The 15,083-nt window shown below is 44.2% G+C and overlaps 1 protein-coding gene and 1 non-coding gene across 8 annotated transcripts in view; both read left to right on the top strand.

Moving 5' to 3' along the window:
* The window catches only part of IQSEC3 (IQ motif and Sec7 domain ArfGEF 3), a 219,305-nt gene that overhangs the window by 77,962 nt on the left and 126,260 nt on the right, over positions 1 to 15,083 (top strand). The gene's annotated exons all lie outside the window — the stretch shown is intronic.
* Positions 12,549 to 12,675, top strand: LOC125435998. The gene has a single exon (XR_007244974.1). It is a non-coding gene; the product is annotated as a U6atac minor spliceosomal RNA (small nuclear RNA).

Below are 15,083 nucleotides of genomic sequence, written 5' to 3'. Positions count from 1 at the left end.
TGTGTGTGTGTGTGACGTCTTGGAAGTCACTTCCTGCTTTGAGACAGGAAGTAATGCCATGATGTATTCAGGATTTCAAAAATCTCTGATTTTATCAAGGAGATTTTGAAATTCCAAGACCATCGTGATGATGTTTCTTCTTCTGAAACAGGCACTGACTTCCCTGTGCTGTTGTTCCCTCCCATTTTCCTCCTTCCACTAAATCACAGGTGTCAAACTTGCGGCCCTCCAGATGTTCATGAACTACAATTCCCATCAGCCCTTGCCAGTATAGCCAGTTCTCTGAAGGGCCATGAGTTTGACACCCCTGCACTAAATGGAGCACAGGCAAGGGATATGGAACATCACTAGGAGTAGGATTGCCACGTCTACTGCTATGGCAGGAGACCACCTGCTGGTAGCCTACACCTCCCTCAGGATTGGCCAGGGAGGGGGGTCTCTGGCCTCTGATGTTCAGTCAAAAGGTTAATTGCTAAAGAAGAGGGAGACGCACAGCCCATCAAGAACTCAGTTGCTGAATGCCCTGCCGTAGGGTTTCCAAACCCAGCTTGGGAACTTGCTGGAGATTGGGGGGTTCTGCCTGGGAAGGTTGAGCTTTGGGGAGGGGAAGGTGCCCAGGAGGGATGTGATGCCATAGCATCAGTGGCGTCGCTACCATGGGACAGGGTGGGGACAGGTGCCCCGGGAGGATTCCGTTGGGGTCACGTGGGGGGCAGAAAATCACCCCACACCCCTCCTCCTTTCCACCTCGCCCCGGCTAATTAAATTACTGCCTGTTCTAGCCTCAGCTTATGGTGGGCAAATTGCGCTGTCCACAGATCGGAGGAAAGGAAGGTCGGCCTGAGTGCATAAGCAAAGCAAAAGCACAACTTGGAACCCAGAGTGAGCAACAGGCCCTTATCAGGAGAGAAACTTTATGAGAAATCTGTTTTTAATGGTTGGGTGCGTGTGTGTGTGTGTGTGTGTGCAGCCCAAAACAAACAAGCAAACAAAGTCAATGGACAATTGTGCTTTCCTCCCACCAGCTCTCTTTTCTAAAGATTAATGCTGTTTGATGAAAATCTGAGATCTCTGTAACAAAATGTTCTTAATCGCTGCTATTTTGCTTTCTCTAAGAACTACCATTGTGATAGCTCTCCTTTTCTCTTGGTTCCGTCACATTGCCAAGTTTATTTCTGAGCAAACAGGTATATAGGCTAATGTGTTTTCCCCTTTCTTTGTGCTGCGTAAATGGTTGTCAGCAGTCTAACAATACATTATACTTAAAACACTATTATTGTGCTGTATAAATTGATTTTAGTGTTAATATCTACATGACTCACAGGCAAGGTGCATCACATCCTGACTGCCTTGAGCCTCCAGACCTTCTGTGATCCCTGAAGTGGATTAGGAAGGGTTGTCTGGGGATGTGCAAACTCCCACCCCTGCCCTCCATCCCTTCTGCTCAAACCAGTGAGCAGCAGGGAAAATATCGAGTGTGGGGCACAATGCCACACCTGTGACTGTCTAGGAACTGATCCAATCTCTAAGGTATTTACCACAAAGATGGAGGGAGTTCTTGGATCGTCATGGGGTGGTGGTGGTGACTTCACTTCCTATTAGAGTTTTTAACTCCATATTTGTAACTACCTGGAGTTTTGAAGGTAGAGTCTTAGGAGAGTGGGATTTGTGGGCGAAAGGGACCTTGGTAGGGCAGTCTGTCTTCCAAACCAGCTATTTTCTCCAGGAGCAGTGAAATATATATGAACCAACCAACCAATGAACCAACCAACTAACCATTTATGTAGCCTGGAGAGCAGTTGTAATTCCTGGAGATCTCTAGCCCCCACCTGGAAGTTGGCAACCCTACTTCCTATCCAGGCTCTGCCAAGACTAAGATCTGGTGGTGGTGATGTCACTTCCTCTTCAGGCTCTGTCAAGACTAAGATCTGCTTATTTTCAGCTCTGTTTATTTTCAGCTCATATGACTTCAAGCCTTTACTCTGCGACCTGTTTTACAGCAAATTAGACATGCAAAATAATAAGAGCAGGATGCTGCATGAACATACAAAAACTCCCATGCACTGGTGAGCAAAGGAGCAATAAAAAGAAAGCAGGAGGGAGCTAAGGAAACAAAGTCTTTAAATGGCTTTTTGAAGTGCTCACATCTCTGCTTCGCTTTCAAACCAAAACCCTAAAAAGCCCTTGTTGGTCGATCCTCAGGTGGGCCTAATTTAGAAAGGAGATGGAAAGGGGCCCGACAACATCCCTGCAGGTCTGATCTCTGAAGCCCAGGAGACTTCACCGGGAGAGCTACATGTTTTAAAGGATAGGACTTATTTATGAGGGAGTCTAAAGGTCCAACCTTTATGCTGGATTTTCAAAGCAATTTTTATCTGCTGCTCTATGCGAACCATTTTTAAGGGGATCCCATCAGTGCTGACTTTGCATGTTAGTCAATTATATAGGCTAAGATAAGATAAAGAAATGCACCAGCCAAGTGTCGATGCCCCAGGGATGAACATCTGCCCTCCTGCCTAAAAAGAGTTGGAACATTTTTCCTGATCTTAATGGAGATGTGAACAAGCATCTGCAAGAAAGTCTTGTGTCCTGTCACTATTACACGTGTGGTGCATGGGTATCTCTGATGAAATCCCTTCTTTTCTTTAGGACTCTCTGACCCCTGCTTTTAGAATTTATAGTGCAACTATGAATTACTAAAAAAAGCTGTGACATTTCCCAATTAAACAGAGCGGGATGAATAATCTACATAGAGAGCCCAAGTAATTTATTGCAGAAATATTGCAGAATCCATTACATATTGCCCATGGTTACAGTCACTGGATGCTCCATCCAGCTGTGTAGCTGGGCTGATAATAAAGCAGAAGATTACTTCTATGAATTATTCAAGGAGTACCAGGCCTTTTCTGTAAAATTGTCTGTGCAGATAATAGCGAAAGGCAGAGAAGCTCCAGTTGTGTTGGAAGGTGTGTCTTGTGGTTGCTTCCCTACATCCCTTGTGTTCTCTTTTCTACTTAGTGAGGAAAGAGAGGTACTCTGTGCATGCACCAGGGGGCATTCATTGAAAATGCTGGGGGGAAGAATTAGGACAGATGTCTGCAACCTGCGGCTCTCCAGATGTTCATGGACTACAAATCCCATCAGTCCCTGCCAGCATGGCCAATTGCCCTGAATTGCAGACCCCTGAATTAGGACTAATAAAAGGAAACACTTCTTCATGCAACCTGTGATTAGTGTTTGGAATATGCTGCCACAGGAGGTGGTGATGGCCACTAACCTGGATAACTTTAAAAAGGGCTTGGACAGATTTATGGAGAAGTCGATCTATGGCTACCAATCTTGATCCTCCTTGATCTCAGATTGCAAATGCCTTAGCAGACCAGGTGCTTGAGAGCAGCAGCAGCAGAAGGCCATTGCTTTCACATCCTGCATGTGAGCTCCCAAAGTCACCTGGTGGGCCACTGCGAGTAGCAGAGTGCTGGACTAGATGGACTCTGGTCTGATCCAGCAGGCTAGTTCTTATGTTCTTTTGTTAGAGTCTTACACATATCACATTGGAAGACATTTTGCACAAGAGAGGAAAGTGCCAGGGGTCTGTGGTGGTCCTGTGTGGCCTCTCCTGCCCTCCTCTATTTCCTTTTCTTCATCTGTTTGCTTGCTAGACTACAGCCCACTGTGAGTGAAAGAACACCATGAATAGCATTGGGCCAAGTGTCAAAGTGGACCTTGTTGGGGTTCCAGGGGTTCAGCATCTGTCTGTGGATGCTAACACTTTACTCCAAACTTGGGAGAGAGAAGAGCTTGCTGGTAGACAATACTGTTCTTTGCATTCATAAGGTCCAATACTCAGTCTCTTTTATCTTGAATAAAAATGGACTTCAGAAGCATAGCTCCTGAGACACGTCTGTGAGGCTCTGTCTAGAGCACAGGTGTCAAACTCACGGCCCTCCAGATGTTATGGACTACAGTTCTCATCATCCCCTGCCAGCATCATGACATCTATGGTCTCTAGAGAGTCACTGCCAGGTGAAACAGAATGTATTGAGTTAGATGGTTCGAGGTAGCCTGATCTCATCAAATCTTGGAAGCTAAGCAGAGGTAACTCTGGTTAGTACTTGCATGGGAGACCACCAAGGAAGTCGAGGGTTTGTTTGTTTGTTTGTTTGTTTGTTTGTTTATTTATTTATATTTATTTATTGTTTAGGCTTTATATATATATATATATATATATATATATATATATATATATATATATATATATATATATATATATATATATATATATATATATATATATTATTATTTATTTATTTTTATTTATTTTTATTGTTTAGGCTTTTATACCACCCCATCCCCAAGGGTTTCAGAGGAACGAAGTAGCAAACCACCTCAGAAGTCTCTTACCTTGACAACTCTATACAGTCACCATAAATCTGCTGCAACTTGACTTTCTACCACTGTCTATCTGTGATTTGACAGTTGCTCTCCATGGTCTCAGGCAGAGAGGCCTTTCCTAATAATAACTGGAGATGGCAGAGATTGCAACTAGAATCTTCTGCATGCAAAAAGTGTGCTCTACCACTGACCAACTGCAGTTTCATTTCCAGTTCGTTCTACATTTCAAGCAACCGTTAAATGCACAGATCTGCACTCAAGTCTGAGCCCTGCATTCATAATTTCTCCCCAAACACATTTTCAATGCAACTGATGTTTGCAGCCGATGAGATTTCAAAATTCTAAGAATGCTTTCAACTGTTCTGCACCCACAGAGTATCCCTTGAAAGCCCCTAGCTTGGATGCCAAACTTTTATGAACTCTCAGTGATTAGAGGAGGAATAACAGTTGTTTTATTGTTTTTTTTAATTGCTTTGAAATTCAAAATGGGAAAACAATGTAGAACTGTGAAGGCATATGGCAACAGGTATTCTAATAATAATTAAACCAGAATGGATATGGATATAAAAACGCAGGCTGCACACAGAATAAAAAGAGGAAAAGAATTCATTCCATGCAGAAGGTAACCAGTGAGAACGGCTATGCCAAACACTGTAATCTGAAAGTCATATCCACTTCAATCATTCTCCTGTATAGTATTATTTGTTCCCTAAAGTAAATATATTTCTCCTCAAATAGAGATGTGTCCACTCTCAGCCTTGAAACAAGCCAATTAATTCAAAGGCAAAACTCCATGGAAAGCCAGTCTCTTCCTTTAGAAGAGCTGAAGTATTCACAATTTTCACAATCTATGCTTATGTACACAATCTGTGCTTATGTAAAGATTCAGGTGAAAAATGGGATGGTATCGGAATTGAAAAAGGGACGAATCTTCTGTCACATGTTATTTTGTGTAAACTTTTGTCAAATGGTTTTATAAGAGTGTTTATCTGGACCAGTGTAAGCACATTTCATTTTAAACATTCAACCCACTTTGTTTCCTTTGGCTTGCAAATCGATGAGATACGATCTACCTTTCCCCTGTAAAAATAAGGAGTTTCAATACTATTCCAAGGATTAAACTAACTTTTAAAAAGGAGCAGCAGTTAAATCCTCTTAAGCAGTGGTGGGATCCAAAAATTTTAGTAACAGGTTCCCATGGTGGTGGGATTCAAACTGTGTGGCTGTGAAAAGCACCAATGGGGCTGGGCGGGGCATTCCGGGGGTGGGGCATTCCTGGGCGGGGCTGTGGCAAGGACGCAGCCGCAGCTCTGCTCCTTGGGCGGGAAACGAATGCACGCAGGCGCAGGCTACCATGCATGCCGGTGCACCTCCTGCTAGACTGCTTCAAGTTCTGCACACTACTGCTGAGAGGAGGGACGTAACTAAGGCAAAAATCACGTGGCAAAATCACCAATTAGTAACCCGCTCTCGGCACACACAAATAATTAGTAACCTACTCTCGGGAACCTGTGAGAACCTGCTGGATCCCACCTCTGTCCGTAAGTCTAATGATCTTATTTTTTATTTATTAAGTTGCACATCATCTTCTCTGTGGGGACTCAAAGCGGCTTATGTCATTGTTTTCCTCCATTTTACCTCACAACCTCCATTTTACCTCACAACCATTTTACCTCACTGTGAGATGGTTAAACTGAAAGAATGTCACTGGCCCAAGATTACCCAGTGGGCTTCCACGGCACTTGTGGTAATTTGAACCCAGGTCTCTCAGATACTAGTCTGCTACTCCCTACTCCTAACCATACTGGCTCTTGTGAATAGTACTATTGTTGTCTGGACGGACCAGTGTAAAGGATCCTAAAAAGGAAGAATCCAGGATGATTCTGAAATCTGGAATTCTCCCCACAGATACCCCCAGGTAAAACAAAAGCAATGGAAGATGTTGAGGGCATAAGGAGAAGCCCGACCATCTTGGAGAAGGGGGCCTGTAGTCTTCATAGCACATTAAACATGATTAAGCAAGCTCCATTTCATCTGCAGCCAGACAAAACAGAGATGCTAATGAAAACCTGTCACAGTCTGTTTGTTACAGAGATTGACTGCTTCTAAAGTACTTTCCCTCTGGATACAGGCACTCTGCTGCAACCGAGAAATGACCCTGGGAGCACCAAAATGCTTTTTGTCATCTACCTGTGGTATGTAAGAGAGAGCGCAAGAGGTTCTGTCCCCTGCTGCAACAATATTTATTAAATTTAAAGCTTCGAGAGTGTCAATATTCTCACTGTTGTGGTCTCTGGCTGTCTGAGTTTTGCCAGGCCTGCTAATAAGCTAGGTCACAAAGGCCTTTAAGTAGCAGGTCCTGAAACCCTTCTCAGCTCTCTGAGTACAGGAGAGATTGCAGGGCAATTGGGTCAGGTGGGAGGAGGGAAGGCCGGAGCGAGGGGGAACTCCACCCGGGGCACATGTGCACCCCAGGCCCCTTCCTGCCCCCACCATGCCCCGGAACGCCCCTGGAATGCCACTCCCATGCCACTCCCCCGCACTGGCGCGCACCTGGTGCATCGCGCATCCCCTCGCCCCCTTGGCGCTACGTCACTGGAGGAGGGTACAGACAGGATTCTCAGTAAGTTTTGGAACTCATTCTTGGTTGTTACTCAAGATTTGCTTGTGAAAAAGAGCATGTGATGCGATAACACTTTCTATGTTTAAAAATATCCATATAGTATGACTAATGCCTTTTGGCTAGGACCTGCAGATATGGCCTGAAGATTTCCTAGAATTACAGATAATCTTTAACATAGATGGATTTCACGGAGGGCAAATAAAACAGGTGTAGGACGTAATACAAACCCTTTTTTGAGGGTGGGGACCTCACACAAGTCCCAACCCGAAAACAAGACTGCCCCGTTTTGTTTCTGTCAACCGGGGATTTTTGAAAACTGTTAAATTAGCCTTCCTTTTGCAAAATCCCAGGTTGGAGCCACTCCCACGTGAACAGCCTTGCAGGAGGCACTTTATTTCTCTCCCTCTTAAGTGGGTAAGAGCAGGTGTACTCTAATCTGGATGGACCGGGTTTGATTCCCTGCTCTGCCATTTGAACTGTGGAGGCTTATCTGGGGAATTCAGTTTAGCCTTGTCACTCCAACACACGCCATCTGGGTGACCTTGGGCTAATCACAGTTCTTCTGAGCTCTCTCAGCCCCACCCACCTCACAGGGCTTTTGTTGTGAGGAGGGAAGGGAAAGGAGTTTGTAAGCCCCTTTGAGTCTCCTTACAGGAGAGAAAGGGGGAATATAAATCCAACTCTTCTTCTTCTTCCCTTCCATTGCACTTTTCCACAGTCAGGGAGAATCTGCCTGCCAGTGCCGGAAGGCCCCCTTTTTGTATTTTGCATGTTGCACATGCGCAGCTACACAAGTCTTATTGTGGGACGATCGGCATGGCTGTGGGGGTTCATTTCTGTTTGCCTGTGCAGTTATGCATGTATTGCAGGAAATTTAAAAAAGCATCTCCATGCAAAAGGTGCAAAAACAAACCTGGATTGTTTTCATGAGCTCCAATCTGTGCCTGCAATGCATGCATGTGAATAGGAAAAAGGAAAACAGGTTCCTTTATAATGTCTGCAACCCATTACACATTTGCTGTGTGGAATCGAACATATAGAGTTCAGTTCCCCTGGAATAAAGTGACTGCTTTGGAGCATAGACTCTATGGCATCATACCCCACTGAGATCTCTCTTCTCCTGAAATCTTACTTTCCTTAGCCTTCACCCCCCAAATGTCCAGGAATTTCCAAGCTTGGAGTTATCAGCCCTACTTTTGACACCAAGAATACTGTTGCTTTGGGCAAGATGGAACCAGACAAAGAGAAAGCTAGCCTGTCAGGGGCAGAGCTAAGGTGAAATCTGAGGGAGGGATTGGCAGCTAGCCTGAAGACAAATGTCCAGACCCTTTAACAGGGGCTTAATGTGTGGAAATGGGCTGTTGAACAGTTCATTGCATGGAAGTAAATAATGTGTTGTGTCTTTAATTTGCTTCTCACTCATGGCGAACCTATAAATGAAGATCCTCCAAAATATCCTTTCAGTAACAGCTTTGCTCAAGTCTTGCAGACTGAGGAACCTGACTTCCCTGACAGAGTTAGTCCATCTCATCTTGGGTCATCCTAGGCAGCAGTCTTAAGTGTCAAACCACTGAGCAGGCAAAGAGATAGGGTCTCCCTAACTTCTGTGCTATGAGGCACCTGCCCTCTGACACAAAAAGGACCATCAATATGCCAGTGGTTCTTGGCAAACGTTTCCAGTGCCAGCATGTCTGGGAAAAAGACTTATGCATCTAATAAATAATATCAGCTCTTGCTGAATCTGCCCACAGGGGCCACATCGGTGGTTTTTTAAAAAAAAGTTTTCCCCAATAGTTCTGTTTGTACAAGTCCATGGCTGCGCTCCCTGGCCTGCCCACGACCAGTGTCCCTGACTGGGTATCATAACTTTGGAATCAAAAGTTGGCAATCCAAATCGTTAAAAAGAAATCACCAGGAATATATCCAAGGCATACAGGTCAAAGGCTTTGAAAAAAAAGTCTACCTTCTGTTATGATATAAAGCATAAACAGAAAATAAACACGGGGAATACTTATAAATTAGAGGTGTGTGTGTGTGTGTGTGTGTGTGTGTAAAACCTTGATTTTTTGGGATGCTAAGGTAACATTTACAAAAGGGATCTGTTTTTAAAACATCCCCACCCCTCACTAGACTCCATGATGTTGTTGTTTGTACATTTTTCAGTCCCAGGCTCGAGGCTTGGCACTGTCGAGTCCAAAAACCACACCAAGAGTGAAAAGGTTTAATGATTTATTTGTGATCACAAATAGGTCAGCACCAAGAAAGCAAAGAAGAAGAGTTTGGATTTATATCCCCACTTTCTCTCCTGCAGGAGACTCAAAGGGGCTTACAATCTCCTTGCCCTTCCCCCCTCACAACAAACACCCTGGGAGGTGGGTGGGGCTGAGAGAGCTCCGAGAAGCTGTGACTAGCCCAAGGTCACCCAGCTGGCATGTGTGGGAGTGTACAGGCTAATCTGAATTCCCCAGATAAGCCTCCACAGCTCAGGCGGCAGAGCTGGGAATCAAAACCGGTTCCTCCAGATTAGATACACGAGCTCTTAACCTCCTACGCCACTGCTGCTCCTTTTTTTAACAGAATTACATTGAGATCCAATACATGATTACGCAAACATTTCAGTTACCATGATTGGTGCATTCTACTGCTTTTGTGTGATTGCTTATTGAAGTTAGCACGATGCATGCAACTAACCCATAATACTCCATGGGAGGTGCAGCTTGAAAGTGAGTATCTTTTCAGTTAGATGTGTATGGTGCCTGTTTCCACAAGTCATGCACTTTTTACTTTCTACCAAGTTTCGCAGCATAATAAGCAGAACTCTCCGTCCCCTCAATTCCATTTTTCACTCTCTTGTCTTGACATTAGCCAGATCTTCCAGCTTTCCTTACACTCTTACTGTTTTTCTCTTACACTACCTTTCCCCATACTTGAACTGCACTCGGTGTCTTTCTGTCTGTTGTTGGCCTACAATACTGTGCCACACTTTTCATTTTTTACACTTGGGGCATCACAGTCTGGAAGGACAGAGCTGGCATGACCTCCAAACAGTGGGAATTGGTAGTTTGTCACTGGGGGCACTCCCCATGCTGCCTTTCTGCTAGGTTGTAGATCAAGATTGTGGATTGAAACGCAGCTGCCAATCAGAGTCTGATTCTTTTTTCGGTCTATTATGCACCAGGAATAAATCCATACAGTTCCTCAGAGGGCTGCAGCGGCACCAGCAAGATGGAAATCAGGGCCCTTCTGAATGGCTTAAATTTTGCCCTTTTCAATTTAAGGCAAGGGATTTGCATGGTTATGGAGTTCCAGATTGTTTCTGAAAAGCGTTCTGATTTTTATTGCTTTGCCTTTTTGCCTTCCAAGGCTCCTGCTGTAGAAGGTGAGATTTGATTAGGATCATTTTTAGAATATCTTTGGATTGCTTTGCTCCATTTCTCTACCCCCCTCCCTCCCCCGCCCGCTTTTCCTTTAAACAAAAAAGGGATGCCAGAAATTCAGCCAGAAAAGTGAGCAATAAGTAGGGGAGAACCAAGACGAAAATTAATGAAATGATCAAATTAAGAAGGCTTTACCAAATACGCAAGGGTTACACTGGAGACGGGCTTTCCATGTCTCTTCCAAAGACCTGCTTATTCAAACATGAAGCAATTTACTCTTGTTTGGAGACCTCGAACTTGCAATAAATCATGATAAGACAGCCATGGGTTTTTTTTTTAATTGCTGTGCTCTCCTGTGGCTTTATTGTGCGTGCTAAGGACCTAATATTACAAAGTGGAGTTTTGTTGTTTGCGTTTCTTTTTTGACTGAGTAGGAGCAAAGAGGGAGGTTTTTTTTAAAAAAAAAATCTCCATGGGAAGAATCCCTATTCAAAGGTATCAGTATGACAAACTATAATTAACAACTGAAGAGCCGGAGAGACTTTGGAGAACCTTCGTCAGCATAATTAAAAACAAGCACTTGGCCTTCACTAATTTCCTTTGTAATTAAAGCTATTCCTTGTTTGAGCAAGGAAGAAAAGGGCCTCTTTAGAGTCAAAATAACTGGCAGAACAATGTGCGGAAGGGGCACTGTATTGTTCCTATAAAATTCTTGTTTATTTGGGGAGGCTTCTGATGGAGTCCCAGGGATTCAATCCCCTGAGAGCGAGAGAGGGAGTTCCCAAGGGAATGTAAATTTGAAGACGCTGTTCTCAGGAGCCTTTTATCAACCTTGGAAAAAAATGCAAGAACATCCAGCACTTTAAAACATTTGCGGTGGTTTTAGAATTGTGCTAAAGGCAGGGTTGTCAACTGGTTTGCAGAAAAATATTCTGTTCCGTTTTATAGGGGCTTCATGTATGGCGACTTGTCATGTCATAGCAGCTTCTGGGAAATGACATTCTGCTAAGCCTCTGTAGAAGGACCAGGGGGCAGTGGCGTACCTGGGCAAAACCTGAGTTTGATGCCGCCCCCATGGGCGACCACCCTCCCCCACCGTCACCAAACAAAGATTTTTTCCACCAGGTCATTTCAAAGTCACCATCACATTATAGAACATGCCCCAACTCACAAATCTGAACACAGCAGAAATATTTTTTGAAAACATTTTCAAAATGCTTTCAAAATGTTTTATTACTGCTATGAAAACATTTTATGGTGTTGTATCCAGTCCCCACAATTGAGGGAAACAGCATCACTTTCAATGTTATTTAAACTGGGGACCCCAGATTCTCCCTTTAAGGTGGATTTAAAAGGAGAATCTGGGCTCCCTAGTTTAAACAAGTGATGCTGGAGTCCACCTCCAAACAGCATCATTTTCAGTGGTGTTTAAACTAGGGAGCCCAGACTCTCCTTTTAAATCCACCTTAAAGGGAGAATCTGGGGTCCCCAGTTTAAACAACATTGAAAGTGATGCTATTTTGGGGTGGATTCTCCCCCACCCTGAAACAGCATCCCTTTCAATGTTTAAACTGGAGACCTCAGATTCTCCCTTTAAATCCATGCCAAAAGGGGAGGATTTAATAACAACAACAACAACAACAACAACAATAACAACGACAACCTTTATTAGGCATTGAGAGAATAAAAGAAAGAAAGAAAACAAGCATTGGCAGGAAGGGGGTGGATTTAAAAGGAAAATCTGGGGAAATTTAGGGGGTGCCTGCTGTCAGGGGTGCAATTATTAAGATAGCAGCACCAAAATTTCAGAGTATCTTTGTAGCCCCCATCTCCTGTTAGCTCCCTTTGGAAACAAAGGAGGATGCGAGCACTCCCTTTCGGAGTCCATAACTTTGGACTCCCTAAACCAAACCTCACGAAACCTGAGTGATATCATCAGGAAAGTCTCCTGAAAACCCCTCTGAAATTTTGGTTCTGCTAACCTAAAAACTGCACCCTCTGCAGGCAAAAACCGAAAAACACTGAAAATACAAAAAAATCCCACAAACGAACCTGCAGTTTTTGCACCCCCACAAGGGGGCGCCCTGGGCAACTGCCCACTTTGCCCAATGGGAGGAACGCCTCTGCCAGGGGGTTTCTCTCTATGCCTGTTGCCATAGAGTGAAAGGAGAGAAGATTAGACTCCTCTCGATAAGCATGGAGGAGGTCCTTAGATCCTGGATGGCATGTGAATGGTTAATAGACTGCCATGTAGTTCACATCACCTGATCAGATTTTGGCGGGGAGGATCACACAAGCTATAGTTATAGCCTGGATGGGGTTCTCAGTCCCACTTGAAACCAAGGACGTAGGTAAGGGGGGGTTCTTGAGTTCAAACCCCCCCCCCCATTACATGTCCGAAGCTCCACCCCCCTGTTTGTGGTTTTTTTGTGTTTTTTTGTTTTTGGCCTGCAGGGGGTGCAGTTTTTAGGGTAGCAGTACCACAATTTCAGGGATTTGTTGGGAGACTCTCCTGATGTTACTACCCAGGTTTGGTGAGGTTTGGTTCAGGGGGTCCAAAGTTATGGGCTCCCAAAGGGGGTGTCCCCATCCCCCATTGTTTCCCTTTTTTGGTCCCTTTTAACAGAGGCATAAACGTGTGAAAATGTGCTTGTGAAACTTTTGGCGGTGTGGAAGTAAATAACATCCCATTAGACATCTGTTAAAGAGACAGGACATTTTTCTCCTCACCACTGTCAACTGTAATAGGCCCTCAGCCTCCACAATTTATTAAAAATTACCAAATCGCTATGTTTTAATGCTATGCTATAAACGTGAAGTAGCTCATATCTTAAGCTTGCCGCGGCCAGGCCTTTTTTTGCCTGATAAGATGGTGAAGTTACCTCCCATGGAGTTACCAAGTCCACACCCTTTAAAAAAAGGAGGAGGTAGACTTAATTCATATTAATATACATTGCTCCTAGTGCGGAAATGATATCTATTTCTGTCGCATTCATGCCTGCCTGTGGATGCAGTGTAAGTCACGTGATCATGGTTCTGATCAAATGTGTGGGTGGGTGATCCCCTAGATGCTTCATTCAACCTGTTCCAAGGAAGGGTAGAATATAAATAAAAGATGCATGCATATTATATTTTCATGAATTTACATGATATCGTCCTACATTTGCCAAGCCTTGCTTATGAAAGCAACATATGGTACTTTATTTGGTTTGTTTTCCTCTTTTCACAGCTTTGTGAAGTAGGTCACAATTAATTTCCTTTTGATGACTGGAGACCCAAGGTCTTACAGTGAGTCCATTGGCTGAGGCAGGATTTGAAAACAGGCTTGAATGCCACTTGCGTATAATAAGCCACTGCATGTATTTTGGTAGACAGTTGATCTCTGACTAGTATGATTCAGTCTTTGATTCTGACATAGCATGTGGTTGCCAGTTGTCATCTTTGCTCCACTAGGAGCAAAAAATGGGGTCAGGGAAGGGAGTGAAGTTGTGTGATGTCCTGACATCACTTCTGGTTGTACCTGGAAATGACATCACATCATCCTAGGACTTCTGTGAGCTCTACTGGAATTCGGGGTGGGAATTTGCTGAACCAATGGCCCGGATAAAATGATCTGCCTGCAGAGGTTCATGAATCCTACTGGATTCCAGAATACTCGGAGTGATTTTAGGATTCCAAGCATATGTTCTATTGAGGCTGCAAAGGAAGCTCCTTGAAACTATTGACAAGGTTGCCCCTTGCTGATCTCTCCCACCCATGGGACAAAACCTGGTCTGCTGGTTTACCATGGATTCAGCAGGTTTGCACCACTTTGGCAGAACCGGTTGTCAAAATGGCGCCTGTAAACAACCAGTTGTTAATTTTTTTGAATCTGACCACTGGAACTAGTTGTTAAATTATTTGAATCCCACCACTGGAGCTGGGTGATCTGAATAGGGTTAGGAGGCATCTAGAGTGGCACCGGCAGAGAACTCTTACTGAATCTGACAAATCTTGCTATAGAGCAGTGGTTCTCAACCTTCCTAATGCCACGACCCTTTAATACAGTTCCTTATGTTGTGGTGACCCCCAACCCTAACATTTATCCATTTTACAGATGGAGAACACTGATGCAGAGAGTCTTAGGCAACCCCTGTGAAAGGGTCGTTCGACCCCCAAAGGGGTTGCGACCCACAGGTTGAGAACTGCTGCTATAGAGCTCATTGTAAGATCTGTAAAGTGGTGGTGACTACAGCAAAGCAAGGTTACTTTTCTACTATTATAGCATCAGTTAGTCCACATTCTTCCCAGTTGTTAAAAGTATGTTCTAGGAAAAAGTCTAATTCCTCATAGTCAGAGGGAGAAGAGAACATGGCCAACTGCCTGTCTTTTAAGCCTAGATGCAGCTCCCTTGGAAGCCATCAAGCTGAGGCTGACATATGGCAACCATATAGGGTTTTCAAAGCAAAATACACAGTTGTGACCCTGGACTTCCTTGGTCTCCCATCCAAATACTGTCCCAGGGCTGGCTCTGCTTAGCTTCTGAGATCTGACAAGATCGGGCTAGCCTGGGCTTTCCAGGTCAGGCCCTTCCCAGCTCCCTGTTATAATTCAGGTAAGATGCAGAAGCGTCCAAGCACCCTTTCACCATGCTTGGATGCAGACCTCACAGTGAACTCCTTTTCCAAGCACCTTTTAGTTAGACTGTG

Source organism: Sphaerodactylus townsendi, linkage group LG06 (genome assembly GCF_021028975.2).
Source record: "Sphaerodactylus townsendi isolate TG3544 linkage group LG06, MPM_Stown_v2.3, whole genome shotgun sequence".
Lineage (NCBI taxonomy): Eukaryota > Metazoa > Chordata > Lepidosauria > Squamata > Sphaerodactylidae > Sphaerodactylus > Sphaerodactylus townsendi.
Note: the sequence above shows the minus strand (reverse complement) of the source record. Positions and strands in the feature narration are given on the sequence as shown.